Below are 15,662 nucleotides of genomic sequence, written 5' to 3'. Positions count from 1 at the left end.
ACACAATCACCGATCAATCGTACGACTAACAAAAGCTATGTTAAACATCGATTCTCTGTCACGTCGTGTCGTTCAAACGTTCAACGACCTTGTATCTTCTACGTACAATTTTATTTGCATAGTCATCGCAATATGTCGTAACGATAACGAATAATTTTTCTCTCATAAGCCGAGGAAAAAGAAATTTCAAAAGAAGAACAGGATACACGAAAATACGAATTTATAGTTATTCGATTTTGTTAACGTAAAGTTCGTCTTTTCGTTTCGTTTCAAATTTTAACGTTTTTTTACGTGCACGTGTTGTTTTCTTTTCGGGGAAGGTTTCAGTTACACACGGATTAGCTGCGAGTTATGCTTACATAGACGAATAAGGATTTGTTTTCGATATATAACGAATCCTTGTGTTTGCCTCAATTAGGTGGGGTCCATTTGATACAGCGCTTTGTATTCGAACCTAAAATAACACTTGCAGCTCGTCCAATCTTTTTTCTAAGCCTTCTTTGAATTTTTCGGACGATCGCATCGTAATGACTTTGTTCTTCAGAGAAAGTTCTACCAAACGAATTTCCAAGCCGACGTTTCAAGCGTTCCATAGATACACCGTGTAGTTCTCGTGTTTTTCGATATATCATATGTACAAGTACGCGAATATCTTCTTACGTTCAAATATATTATTTATAATAAACATATATTTACCGAATGTCCAGCCGGACAAATTGTAAAGTACAAATTAAATTAAAAAAAAATAAACATCCAATACGTACAGACGACAACGAGAATCGTGCGAATTCCTTTGTATTAAACAATTTGCGTAAGTTATTTGGTTAAACTGTCGATAAGTAACGTCGTAAATCGATATTTTTACCACGCGTAATTTATTCGCTGATTTCGTTCAATTAGCGAAAGCCGACGAAATAAAGTAAATTGCGCGTGTATTGCGATCGTATACGTACACGTATAAGGCAACGCGCGTATAAGAAGAGAGCAAATATACACAAACTTGCTAATTTCTATAGACACGGTGATTTATGAAACAGCGAACTACGATATAAACGTGTTCCTTGGATCGTGAACAAGATCTATGGAAGTCGTGGAAATTTTTCCATCGGCATATAACGTAAGTAATAGAACTAAGTTTCGCGTAGATATTTCTATACGTTGAAATATAGCGTGAACATGAAAAATCGTGTAACGTGAAAATGTTAACGCTGGTCGCGTTAATAACGGCGATCAGCACGTTTCGCCGAGAGCGTAGGAACATTACAGCGCGTCTTAAGACATGCATAATGGCGGGTCACCGTAACTAAAAGGGCTAATCATGACAAATGCAGCCGTTACTGCCTCTTCAGGGGTCTGGGGAGACTTCAAAAGCATCTCGTAGGCTGCTGTACGAGCATCTTCGTTCTCAGGATAGGTCACCTTCGAAAATTCTCGCGGTGTTCCGTCATTTTTATCTGTTGCTTCTTTCGCTCCACCAACACCGTCCAGCCGTGAACGAGTCAAGCTTTTGCCAGCCGTGCCATTGTTTCTTGAAAATCTTTGACTGTCTTCGTTTCTGAGTATTTCGTGACCAGAGTGCAACAGATGACGATGACGAACATGCTGCGAGTCTATTTGTTCAACTGCCCTTTCAACTTCCATCGGCAACCGTGAGGACGAAACGCGTTCTTTGCAAGTTTGCAAAACACCGCATTAATTAACGACGTGCCAACCCGCTGAATAATTTATCCGGTTAAATTTAACGTATGCCTGTACAATTTACACAGGGTGTCTCCTTAATCGCGCTACACCCACAAACAGGGTGGCTCTTCGTCGAAGTATCGAATAAAGCTTTTCTCTACACGATACAATGACGAATTTCATCTCGATCTTCTCTTCTTCCGTGTCTCGTGCTCTCCACTTTCTAACGTCCTCGTTTCGAACGTACCATGGAGCGTTTACTGCTGTTCTAAGAATTTTAGCTTGCATTGTCTCTAGTTTGCTTATGTGGCTCATCGCCGCTGCTTTCCTAGTCTACCAGAAAAGTATCTTCTTAAATCGGTTCAACCGTTTCATTTAACCCCTTCTACTAATCTTTTTCTTTCCTTTGTTTACCTGACCGGCTGTGATCACTTAACGTCACATCCTACGAGTATTCTATTCTTTGCGATACTTTTGTCTCTTCGTCTTATCCTTCGTTTCATTCCGGGTTTGCGCACGTAATCTGTTTGCACATGTTGTAAAGATCATGGGTTCGACGAAACAGTTAGAAATGTGTGCGCGACGCAAATTTCTATTCTTGCGAAGCTAATCGAAGAAACGGAACCTAAGCAGAGATTTACTTCGTGCGCCAAATATTGCAACGAGTAATATAATTAGCATATTTTCGTGAAATCGTATCGTTAAATTTGCCATAAACGTATTATGGTCGCGAGTAACGGAGGATAGCTCGTGAAATTGGATTTTCGATCGCGCGTTTCTTGGCTATTAACACCGCTATTAACGTATCACACGTGTAAAATATAATGGCAATTACATATAAAGATTTCCGTTTTATTTCCTTCGCGTGGTGCTCGTTTTAACGATTCGTGTTTCTTCAGCACCGAGCCATTAAACTCAAAACAAATTCGTCATACATTCGCAACGATTTACCGCGGTGACTGACAACTGGCTACGAAACGGGTATCGTTTAATTAGTATAACGAAACGAAAAGAATCGAACGAAACGATGTTAACGGTTAGCAAAGCGTGTCCGAAGCGAAGATAAATTGAACGAGACGAGAAAATATTTCTTATTGATCACGTTTTGACAGATGTAGCGAGTACGTTGGAGTAAAAAAGCAATTTATTAATTAGCGAGCCTGCCTGTCCGCTGTCAGAATATACTTCTTAACGACTCGATAATTATACATTTAATGCCATCGAGCCGCTACAGCTGCTCCGCCATGCTATGGCTGACAAGCTCGTTTGAAAAAGCCTTTCGTCGGACAGCTACATCCTCTTCTTTTCACTACCACTACTGTCTGCGTCTTCGCCGGTTATTTGTACTTAACCGTTTGTCGAAATTCAGCTGTGTTGTTCTACACTCGTCTACAAAGTGTCGACAGCAAAATTTCACTTGTTCGAATGATCGGCCAACGTGTTTCAATCGTTCGTATCTTTTTTATTTTTCGTACGATTCTTGTAGATAGATAGATAGATAGATAGATAGATAGATAGATAGATAGATAGATAGATAGATAGATAGATAGATAGATAGATTCTTATAGATAGACTCTATGGAAAAATGGTTGTACAAATTTTTTTTATTTAATATTTCACATTCGCAATTTGTCCAATTTGGACATTTGGTAGAATTCTTTAGCTGTTTGATTATCATGTGGGTCGCTACCCCCAGCGGGGTACCATCTTCGTGTTTGTTGGGTTGTATGCTTTGCGATTGCACGAATGGCGCTTGAAAATAAATGAAAGTAAATCCTGTCGTATGACCTCCACGCTGCGAAAACAATTCTGTCCACAGGTGACCGTAAATAATATTCCAATTCCAGACAAAGACTCTGGTCGGATTCTGGCCACGATTCTGGACAGAAGAACGACATGGAAACGACACATCGTAGATAAGTCCAAACAACTTAAATCAAAATTAAACAAAAATTCTACCGGCTCGTTGGCAGACGTTGCAACTTGAGCGTGCAGAGTAAAATAATGCTACATAAGGCGATATTAAAACCTGTTTGGGTCCAACTATGGGCAACAGCGAGTAATTCCAACATGGAAATTCTTCGACGATACCAATGAAAATTCTAAGATCCTTAATAGACGCACCTTGGTATGTTACCGACGAAACGATACATCGCCACCTTAAGATACCCATTGTTAAAGAAGGAATATCCAAATTCGGTAACAGATATAACGTAAGAGTTAACAACCACCAAAACCCGTTAATCACTCGATTACTTGACACGACGGATCAGATCCGCGGGCTAAAAGGACATTACCCTTTAGATTTAAGCGTTAGATTCAGCAGGAATCAAACATACGATATAATCGCCTATTATAATCGTATTGGAATCGATTGTAAAATTCATCCAAATAAACAAAAGAAAAAAAAGGATTCTTATAGATGTATCGGGGTGTCATTGCCATCTAATGACAAAATCCCCAATCCCTAACATACCATTACATAAAATTACGTTTATTGCGAATATGTACCTAAAACTGTATTCTTGGACTTAATAAACTTTAAATCTCCTTAAAAAAAAAAAAAAAAAAAAAAAAAACAAAATCCCCAATCACGTAGTTTCCAACCTTGGACTCAATAAACTTTAAATCTCCTTAAAAAAAAAAAAAACAAAATCCCCAATCACGTAGTTTCCAATCCAATATTTCGCTTCCTACGATTTTACAAAAGCACGTTTTACGAATAAATAAATTATCGATCGGTGCTGACACTTTCCGCTTGCAATGAAAATGCCGGATAGACGATTGCTGCGAACGAAGTAAGAAACAAGCGTATTTGTAAATAAAGCGAATAAACGTAAGGGAATTTGTTAAGCGACAGCTCGTCGATGCGACTGTTAGCCTTTTTGCTCAGCTTTTTCAGGAGATTAGGAGGCGAGGAAACACGCTGTCGTTTATAGTAAATAATGTACAATACGTGAGTTACGCGTTACATCTTCTAATAAAATTCTTCTAACGAGGAAAAAATAATTTTTGAAAAATTCAAGCCGAACGAGATAACGAGAGAAGGTGTGTCGGAGCTTTTGAAATTTTACATGTAAAATAAAATACGCGCAACTCCAAATTACTCCAAATTATATATAGTAAAATAGCCCATTTTTTGCACAGTGTAATACCTTTTCTCTAATTTCATACCGTTTAGAGAATTTTTAAAGAGCGTCCCTTTTTCGAATCGATCGATTCGGATTTAGACAAAAGATTTTACAATTCTATCGGTTGCCATCGTTCGATATTCGTCCAGTCTCTATTTAGATCTCGTTATAGCGTCGAAGAATCGGTAAGATAGAAGAATTAAAAAGACGTACAACTTAAAAAACAAACATAGAGAACGAAAAAAATGAGATAACAAGGAGCGTTGCATTTTCAGTTCTTAAGAAAATTCTCTCGGTCGTAATCTTAATTGCTCGCATGGAAATTCGAAATTTTCGATCGGTAAGAAGCCTCTTCTTCGTTCCTCGAGGGCTTCCTCCAACCAAATTGCGTTATCGTTAATTTCCCTTTTATTTCGAGTCAAGGGATCTCTTTCGTTTCGTACGTCTCGCGAATTACGATCCTCGGTGTGTACAAGCTACGATAAATATAAATCGCCGTGTATTAGGTAGCCCGAAAAGTTTCTCTCGTTTTATAAGGAAATAATGGATGCACAACCATATTTATATTATTTTATCGAATTACGTATGATCCATTTTGTTTCATCAAACTAAAGATCATGTTTGTACAAAGATGACTGCGTTACTGTAAAACACGTGTCTCTAAAGGAAAGATACTTTCCGGACGATCTAATACAAGAATTTTTTTTTTTATTTAATTTAAATTTTACAATCTGTCCAGTAGAACATTTGGTAAAATATTATACCTTAGTGGTATAATAATATAACACGTTCCCAGCGGGGTTCCATCTTCCAAGTTGTTTATTTTATTCCTATTGCGAGGTCTGCGCGATGCTTCTTCTTCAGTCTTCTTTCTATTATGGTTTCGTACAAGAATTGAAAACGTAGAAACGAGAACATCCGACATGTCGAAGACGCGTAACGTCGCACGCATCGTCGTAACATAGAACATCCTTAGGAACTCTGCTATTTCGTTAATAGTCGAACTTGTGAAATTTCCGCAAGTTGTAACGAATAACGCGCGATCGTTCGATAACAGCTTGCATGGAAACTAGAAAAATTCGATTGGTAAGAAGCCATGCCCTCTTCGTCCCTCGAGGGCTTCGGTCCCGTTGTGTAACTCTATAACCCTGCATATCTGCACATTTGTATCGAGCTGCAGGGTTTCAGGTCACGGCCTCCTTTGTTGCTCGATGATGTTGTTTCGTTTCATTATTGGCCGCAAGGTTGTACGTACACAGACGCTTCGCTGTATCACGATTAATGCCGGAGGGTAGTTTTCCGACGGCATATGGTCGAGTATCGTGTTACAAGACGTTTGTCATCATCAGTGTGGCCATTGTTCTTGAAAATCTCTGGGTGCTACCGAGTAAAAGTGAATTCTTGAAAAATTTCTCTTTCATTTGGCCGCTTTCCTTTCTTCGAATAATTTCTTAAATCGTTTTTTCACGAGTTTTGGTCTTCCAACATTATTCCTACTTCGTTGGCTGCTACGACAAGTGGCAGTGTTTCATTTTTGGTTATCTCGGCTCTTTGCGTTAAGGCCGATGGTCGTTAGGTAAAAATCGAGTTTTAAGCTTAACACGTTCGTCGCACGTATCTGTGTGACGGGTATACTTCCGTGGGGACCCCGTCACCCAAATATGGATGACGCTCTTCTTGATCGAGTTAATTAAATATAGGATATTATATAGAGGATATACGACATAAAAGCATTAAAAACACGTTATACCGTACTTTTTATTCGTTTATATTCTGGACAAAATATTACATTATGCCATATCGTATGGTAATCGTTAGAGTTTCGTTATTTCACAGAAATCAAGGGATAGAGTAGCTCTAATCTCGCATCGTAAAATAAATAAGCGACGAAACACGTGTTTTAGGTATAATAACGGACAGCGTTAAAGAGAAACAAGTATATAAAAACAGCTATTTAAACGAAAGATATCAGGTTCAGCCACTCGTAGGAAACTGTAAACTCGAGGAATTCGAAACTACGAAGCTACACGTTGTCACGTAACGTAATATAATTACAGTTTTGTACGATCTACGCTCGTCAGAAAGGAAGAAATCGTATTAGAATTCTGCATGTAAAGTATCGTTTGCATCTTGAACGGGCGAGTAGAGCGTTAACGGAGCTAAATATATAAAATATTTATTCCGAGTATATCGTAAAAGTTAGTATCGGCTAATGACGCAACTAGCGCGTAATTCTTTCGTATTAAAATTAAAAACGCTTACGCTTCGATTATAAAATATTTCGAATAATCTCGTTTCTGGGATTACGATCCGTCGCAACCGATGTTTCGTCCGTCTCGGCCCTCGATTACAATTATTTTCTCATCGCATCGGCTACTAATTATGTTAATTATCGAAAATCAAAATCGACGGACGAAACCGTGTTTCGACGGTACTTTGCGTCGCGCGTAATTAAAAAAAAAAAAAAATCTGCGTTTCGTTTTTCCGTCGCTTTATCGTTAGCACGACTGTCGCCTCTAACTTTTATAATTTCAACGGGGAAAAAAATTTCACGGAAATCATTTCAGTTGGCAACTTTCATAAATCAATCCGCGCAAAAGCTGAAGGGCTCTTCGACTACCCCGTACGTGTAACCTTATCCGCGGTTATTCCAGAATCAAATGTCGATCATTACGTATAATCAAACGGGTGGTTGGTTCGGCAATTGAAGTTTTTTGTCCAAAAATTTAGCCTCCGCTCTGTAGAACGTAATTCAGGTGTACGGATCACCCGGTACAACCGTTGCACCGATTTTTCGACGAAATTACCGATTTTTTCCCCCTCGTTTAAGTTCAATTTTCAGATCCATTGATGTCGAAGGTCGGACCGTTTTTCGATAATAAATTTCCGAAGGGTTTCCTCCAATTTTCATCTACCTGACTTTACGTTCGCTAAAGTCCACCTTTTACCCTAACGTCGATCGAGAAATTGATCTTTTTCAATGCGTTTGTCAAATACACCGTTTTTCGACTGAATAATTTCAACAAACTATACAGTTGCTCGATGATCTGAATTTGCGTTCAACCGATATGATCATCGATCCGATCCAGTTACGAAAGGCGTGAAACGTTTAAACAGTGAACAGTCTATCTATCTATGTAGGAATGTTATATTATAAGTTGACAAAAAAAACAGTATGATAGACACAATATCGTTGCACTCTCACAAAATCGAATATAATATCGCGTTTCGCGTATTCGTTTCTCACTAATTCTACGTCACAACAACACGACGAACTTATCTCGACCACGATAAATTCAACTCTGACAGCACTTTCCCTTAACCTTGGTGACGCTCACAACACTCCTTGACAACACTAACATATCTTGACAATGTTTATAAACAATCACCCCTCACGCCACGTCCTTCCCTGACGTCACACCATCCCACATTTATATCTATATACAGGATGGTTGGTAACTGGTGGTACAAGCGGAAAGGGGGTGATTCTACGCGAAAAAAGAAGTCGAAAATGTAGAATAAACATTGTTCGTTCGAGGCTTTGTTTTCGAGAAAATCGACTTTGAATCTTCGCTCGGTACGCGTGCACTTTATCGCGTCTCGTTATAACGGATCTCATTCTAGATCGTTGTCTCGATGGAAAAATTAAAAAAAAAAAAAAAATAAAAATTTTTATTCTATATTTTCGACTTCTTTGTTCGCGTAGGATCACCATCTTCCGCTTGTACCATCAGTTACCAACCACCCTGTAAATAGCAGTGCGTTAGAATGGTGAGAATTTTTACGTACAAGTAACCTTGCTGTTTTAGATAAGTTAAATTATGTGAAAATACAAGTTCTTCAGCTTGGAAAAAGTTAACTGGAAATCCGTCGATCGATGCGCCCCTTGGGATTCTTAAATCCATATTATACATTTTGAATATCTGGAAAAACGACGAAAGGGAAGAGGGCTGGCGTACACGAACAAGCTTCCAACAGTCTGTTTGACTTTTCAAGAAGATGGAGAACCGTGGCTCGATGCAACTGCAAGCGAACGCGTGGCACGAACGAAGATCAATACATCACTCTCGATCATTGCCAGGCTCGATCCTTTCAAACGTCCGCGCCTTTTCTCGCGCTAGAATTCGTTACAAGGGCAAATCGACAAGCACACGGTCTAGGAGGTTGGACTTTTCCGCCCTGAATTATCTGTCCTTCGAGAAAACCGAGTTATCCCGAGGGAAGATTTGCCATGGATCCAATACCGATGAATTCTCTTCGATATTCTTTGAGATTTCTCGCTGCACGTACGTTCGATTCCATCTTTCTCCCTTCGACGCGAATAATTGTCGGTTGCTTACTGTCGGTTAGCCAAATTAATCTTCACAAATATTCGTAGCGAAGAGTATAATTTTTGTATATTCGTCGTCGTTATGGTAGACGACGATAGGAACACGTTGCACGGTTTATCGTAACGTAGACGAATTCTCTGAGAGAAGACTAATTTTCCTCTCGATCATATGAAGACGATAACAATATGGATACCCAATAAAAGCTCCGCTCCCCAGAGACTTAAACCCAAAAACCGCATCATACAACAAAAAATGTAAAGCGCCGACGCATAATACGGCATGGCTACGTCGTACCGCGGCGTATCGGTACCTTTGCCTAACATACCATTACAAAAATTCATGTTTATTGTGAATAATGTACTTAAAATCTGTATTTTCTGGACTCAATAAACTCCTTTGTAAAAAAAAAAAAAAAAAAAAAAAACAATATGGATACCTACACAGTCGTGAAAGTAACGAGAATCCATACGTTTATCTTCGCTTCGATCCGACTGATAGGAAACCAAGTATTTCGGTAAAACCGGTCAGATTCGTTACCTGGTTTTCAGGGCTATATTTCGAAAGAAATTCGTACCGGAACGATGCTGTCGTAGCGTTTTTCAGCTCCTACATCTTTCCTAATATAGAAAGCGTCTATGATTCGTACAACGATATGAGAGAGACGTAACAGATCCATCAATCACGGCGACGTTATTGCGATAGACAATAGCAGCGAGGTTGTTTTGGCATTGCACCGTAGGCGGGTTCCGGAAGCGAATGGACACCAGCGAATCGGAGGTGTGTCCAATCTCGTCCGTACACGGTGTCCCGTGGGTTAACCCATTATATTTAACGAGTATCTGTGCGTATAACCCTCTGCACGCTTTTCTGTTCGTTTTGATAAAGGAATCACGAAACTTGATGGATCAGCTCCTCGGTCTCTCGAACGTCACTGGCCAGGATTCAGGTTACAATACGAATATTCATCGGATAGACAAGTAGCAGAATCGAAGAAACGCGTAGTTTTCTGTCTGTTTGGTTTTGTCACGGAATTTAGTTACCATCTTTCTGAAACGAAACGTTCGTAGAATACAAATCGTCGAGGTTGAGGTTGACCGATCGAAGAACGCGTGGATAAATTTGTAATTGAAAAGTATAAAGGTATAAGTATAATACACAAGTGTAAGTTTATGCTGATCCAGATCCTTGCTCTCTTAGTGTTACTAGACAATGGAATAATAAGGAGCACGTTCATGTAGTCACAGCAAAAGGACATTACCAAAATAGTTAACTTTACAGCTTTGGTTAGAGGCTACTAGGAACACAAATAGAAATTTGTTGTAGTTTCTCCCACTTGTAAAATCGTGGAAATTAAGATATACATTTTTTCCCGATTACTTACAATTTATTAACAATGAATCGAATATACAGGCATTAATTGGACAGAAAACGATGTTTGTTTAACTGAAACTAAATGCGATACTCGTGTCTATCTCAAATAACTTTACAGTTATTTGGCAACTCTCGTCACAACGAATCTAACACACACTCTCTCTCTCTCTCTCTCACTAGCAACTCTAACAACTCTTCTTTTTTTATATTAACGTGGAGGAAATCCGCACGGACACCAGGTCGCTTCTGGGGAAAAGCGGCGTGGTACTGCCGGACAACTCTAACAACTCTACGACACTGACAACTCGATCAACTCTAACGACTCTACTCTTCGATGTCTCGATCAACTCTATCAGATTTCTATTGTATTAGTTCCTCTGTTCCTAGACCTTGCAACCCAAAACATAATGTAAATTCAAGGGTACAACAATATACACCTCTCCTTATTTAGAATATTTCTGCGTAATATCTGTATCGTAATAAAGATGTAGAGTTTTTCTTGAGGTAATTGCTTCAACGGAAATAATCGTTTAAACTTCGACGAAATTTATTCGCAAAAATTATTCCCCAAGGTATTTTATAGGAATGGAATTCAAGCTGGATCGATAACGATTTATAAATCCTGCGTCGATGGTATATTTGTATATTACAAAGAGGTAGGAAGTTGAAGAACGTTATATAGCGGAGAGAAGGGAGAATGACGAATCGTTGTTGTGGGTGTAAATGTTGCTTCGAGAATCGTTAGGACGAGATGGAAGAAAGAAAAGAGAACGAATACGACCGAGACGAGTGGAGCTATGATTAAGTTCCAGTTAGGTAGCGGGTACCATCGAGCAGAGTTTGACAGGTGGTTATTGCGCGACAAACGAAGGGCTGCTTTAAGAACCAAAACAATTACAGTTCCCGATGCAACCGGACGGTTAGGACGAAGACGATCAAATTCTTGCCTGACACGATTCCGACATGAAACCGACTTCTTAAGAAATTGTAATTAGAGGCAAAGCTTTCGCTGTGTCATCGCAGCTATATCTTCTAAGTTTATCTTCCTTCTTCGGTTGAAACTCGAAAGATAAGAAATATAAATACAAAACGAAGTATCTCCGATAAAATCAAAGTAATCTTTTTCCATCTAATTAATTGTAAATCGAATAGGAAAAAATTGTCTGGTTATCGCGTTACAAAGCGAAAAGAACACCTCCAAAACGCACCGTATTTTCCTTATATGTTTCAATTTATTTCAAAAACCGAAGGTCTAAGAAAAAATTTGAGCTCGCGACAGAGCGGACGTTTCTGGCAAGAAGAGCACGCAAGAAGATTACAAAATCGCGTTCTGTTCTTAGAATAAAAGCGAAATACTTTGGCAAGGCACGTGGCGGCGGCGGTCGCACTGTTACTCAATGTTGGCAAGTAATAATCGCGCGCGTTTTGCGTTCGTACGCGCCAAGCGGTAGGCAGGCGGCTACGTATCGTCGTCGAAGGTCACTGCCATCGCCGCCAGTCTCGCCAAGGCGTTTCGCTTTTATCCTAGAAATAGAACGCCACTTTGTAGTTTCCCTGATGCTTTCCTTGGCACAAACGTCCGCCCTGTCGCCCGCTACGAATCAGATTTTTCCACGGATCTTCGGTTTTTCAAATAAATTGAGAAATACGAGGAAAGAATGGCGCGTCTTCCAGGTGTGGTTTTCACTTTCATCGTCGTCTCGACATATTTGTACGTTTATAACGTGATAACAGTCGTTTCACTCGGTAGAGTACACAGGATCTTTTCCATAACTCGACAGCTGCTACCGTGGAAGCGTAAATCGTCTGCAAAAGTTGAAAAATCTACGAGAACCGAGTATCGAAGGTTGCGAAACTCCGATCGTACAGGTAGATTGGGAGGCGATGACGAAAAGGTGGCCAAGGAGCGAGATTCGACGAAACTTTTATTCGTGTTTGACAAGGCCGGAGATATCCGTTGGTATAATCCCGCGGGATGACAATATTTTTAATTCCAGGCAAGATGTAACAGGATCAGCGAGAGCGAAGGTAATGTTATACCGAACTTACCGCTAATCTGCCTTAAGTTTCTTAACGATGTAGAACGAAACAGGGTTAACTTTTAATCTCCTTAAGTTTTAGGCTTGAGAAGACGAACCGTTTTGTTTCCTCCTCGAATTCGCGGGTAATACGTAATCCTCTTAGAGACGTCAGGTATCAAGGAGCACCTACAGCGGTAGGACACGTCGACGATCCTTTTTACCGGAAACAAATATTTTATTTCACAAGGTCCGTTCCAATAGCGTTCGTCGATTCGCGACGCGACTGTTACAGCCATCGAATCTTAGGATAATCGAATTCAACGAACGAGAAAACCGAACTTTCGCCTACGTTAAGCTATCCGCTCGATATCGGTTCGTAGCTTCGTTTTATAAAATCCTAACCCGAACCAAGCACGATCCGACATACACTGTCCTCGTAAGTCCATAAGTATTAGGCGATCAAATGGAACTTGGATGGAAATATATTTTCTATTTATACGCATAAGCGCGTCTCTATCCGTATATTCTGCGCATTTCTCGCACATATCGAATTTATTTAGGAATTAGCTCGGTTGGTTATCGTCGCTTACTAAATCTCGTCATCGTGGACTACGAACTAGAATGCCACTGCTCTGTTCTTGTCACATTTCTTGCCACCTTGTCGATGGAATATGCGTGCACCAAATACAGCATCTACAGAGATTTTTCAATTGCCTTCTTGCAACAGAGTCGACCGCGCGTGGAACTCGTCGTACCGGTCCGTTTCGTATCAGATCCGCTGAAATATGAGAGCCTTTGATCGGAGACCTAATAGGTGTCCGCGACAAATAGGTTCGAGCGATTGCGGCACATATTATACAAACAAAAAGCGACGATCGAAGAAGAAGGCTGGATAAAGAAGAGGTGTAGCAGATATAACAGCAGGAAGACGGTGCCGCCGGTATACAGGATAATCGATCGTCATTAGCACCCTACGGACGTGTCCGTATAGGTCCAAAGGCGCGGCAGCCAACGTCGTTTGGCCGGCCAAAGGATCGAGCTTGCTTTCGTCGGATGAAAAGAACTGCACTCGTGGCTTTTCCGTGTCAAGAAAACATTAATATAAAACGCGCGGCTGACAAAATGAAGGAGACCCGTTCGACCACCCGGGCGCGTAACAAACGTCGAAATTAATAGCGCGCACTTATCAAACTTGACAACTTATTATAAAATGGTTGCTCGATGAAACTGTCCACGGAGCTATTATTTTTCCACCGATTATCCATCTCGAGCCGCGAGTTAACGCGTACTCGAGCTTTCCAAGTTCGTGCCCCCGCGAATCTTCCTCTTTCGTACGAAATCGCGTTTAAAGCGTGGTTAACGCGTATTTTTCTTTTATTATTTAATTTCTACTTTGCAATTTGTCCAGCTGCACGTTCGTTAAATTTTTCGAGCTTTATCGCTAAATAACACCTGTAAATAGCAGTTTGTCTATTTTATTTCTTTAGCGAGACAAGTGCGGTGTCGTTAAGACGAAAACTCCTGTGGAGGAGACGATAAACCATAGAGTGAAATTGGAGAAATTTTTGTGTTTGATTTTATTTCGTTACCGCAACGCGATAGAACGTTGTAACGTATTATCTCCATTCTTTACTTATGTTTCAGTAGCGCGTACAACGATATTCCATTAACTCGTTTCGGTAGCTTTGGCTTAGTTTTCGAATTGGAAGTTAAACGGTACTCCGGGCAAATAAAAACGACCGCAGCGTGACGAGAGTAACGCAGGAAACGAAAAGGGAAACGGAGAACGGATACGCGTGTCAGGATAATGAGACTAGACTGTTTCGAGGTAGTTTACTTGTTAAAATACGTGTCAGCAAAGAACCGAGTAGCATGGCCGCGTTTCCTGCACACATCTATTCAATTTCTAAGCATAAAATGGCGACTATCCTCAATCGAAACGTAATCATGACGGGCAAACGGAATGACTTAATTCTAGGTTGTCTTTCTGTCTGTCTGTCTGTCTGAAATAAGGACAGGGTAACACTCCCTCTCTCGCTACGTTCTCCAGCAACGTGCTTTTGTTCGTTAAGACAAACAAAGAGAACCACTTTCCTCGCCTCTTCTTCGTTTCTATAATCCGCGCGAAAACCTTCGCTTAACAAACATACGTTACAGAGATCACTTGCTCGTCTTTTACGCTAATGGGGTTCTGCTTTGGGGGAAATCATCGATCGATTCTTTCGTAATTCCATCGATGCCAACGTACTCGCTTCCTTTAACGGTGTCTACGCGATTAAGGGGGTGTCCTGAATTAGAATGTTCTAAAACGGCGTCTTTTTGTGTTTTTTTTTTTTTAGGAGGTAAAGAAAGAAACGAAGTTATCGAATTTTGAGCTATGGTTTTATATATATTTAACGAATACAACAAATTTTTTTTTTAAGTAAAAAAAGAAGTTATAACAGATTTCTAAGCCTATTTCGTGTGCTGCGGTTTTCGATCGGCGTGAAAGATCCACCTCGTAATTCTTGACCGAAACGGAGAAACCAAAAGAGGATTAAATTGTTGTATATTTTTCTTCTCGATGAACTAAAAAAGTTCGTCAAAAAGTTTATTCAAATAATCGTTACAGCACCTTAAAGTTTATTTTGTCTTTTTAAAAAACACATTTTTTCTTTCAACCCGGCAAAATTTTTAATTTCACATTATTCCCTGCCTTTTTTTTAGTTCATCGAGAAGAAAAATACATAATAATTTAATGCTTTTTTGGTTTTTCGCTTAAGTCAAGAATTACGAGGTGGATCTTTCACGCCGATCGAAAACCGCAACTCGCGAAATAGGCTTAGAAATCCGTTATAATTATCTTTTTTACTTTAAACAAAATTTCGTTGTATTCGTTAAATATATATAAAACCGTACCTCAAAATTCGATAACTTCGTTTCTTTCTTTTCCTTCTAAAAAAAATCACAAAAAGGCGTCGTTTTAGAACATTCTAATTCAGCGCCTAATCCCGTTAAGTACGTAATTCCATACAGCAGCGTATTATCGTCTCCTAATCGAACATATTTGGCCATTTATTCGCGATACATTATAATCGAATAAATAACAATTAAAAAGGAACGACGAATCGTTTCGTCCGTATTTGTCA

The 15,662-nt window shown here is 39.7% G+C and overlaps 1 long non-coding RNA gene across 1 annotated transcript; it reads left to right on the top strand.

Moving 5' to 3' along the window:
* Positions 1-12,080: 12,080 nt before the first annotated feature.
* LOC117235803 lies at positions 12,081-13,835 on the top strand. The gene is made up of 3 exons (XR_004493732.1): positions 12,081-12,187; positions 12,264-12,541; positions 12,629-13,835. It is a non-coding gene; the product is annotated as an uncharacterized LOC117235803 (long non-coding RNA).
* Positions 13,836-15,662: the final 1,827 nt, after the last annotated feature.

The sequence above is a fragment of the Bombus vosnesenskii genome, unplaced genomic scaffold (genome assembly GCF_011952255.1).
Source record: "Bombus vosnesenskii isolate JDL3184/JDL3185 unplaced genomic scaffold, Bvos_JDL3184-5_v1.1 scf7180000013319, whole genome shotgun sequence".
Classification (NCBI taxonomy): domain Eukaryota; kingdom Metazoa; phylum Arthropoda; class Insecta; order Hymenoptera; family Apidae; genus Bombus; species Bombus vosnesenskii.
The sequence above is the reverse complement of the archived record's forward strand: the minus strand, read 5'-3'. Positions and strand labels throughout refer to the sequence as shown.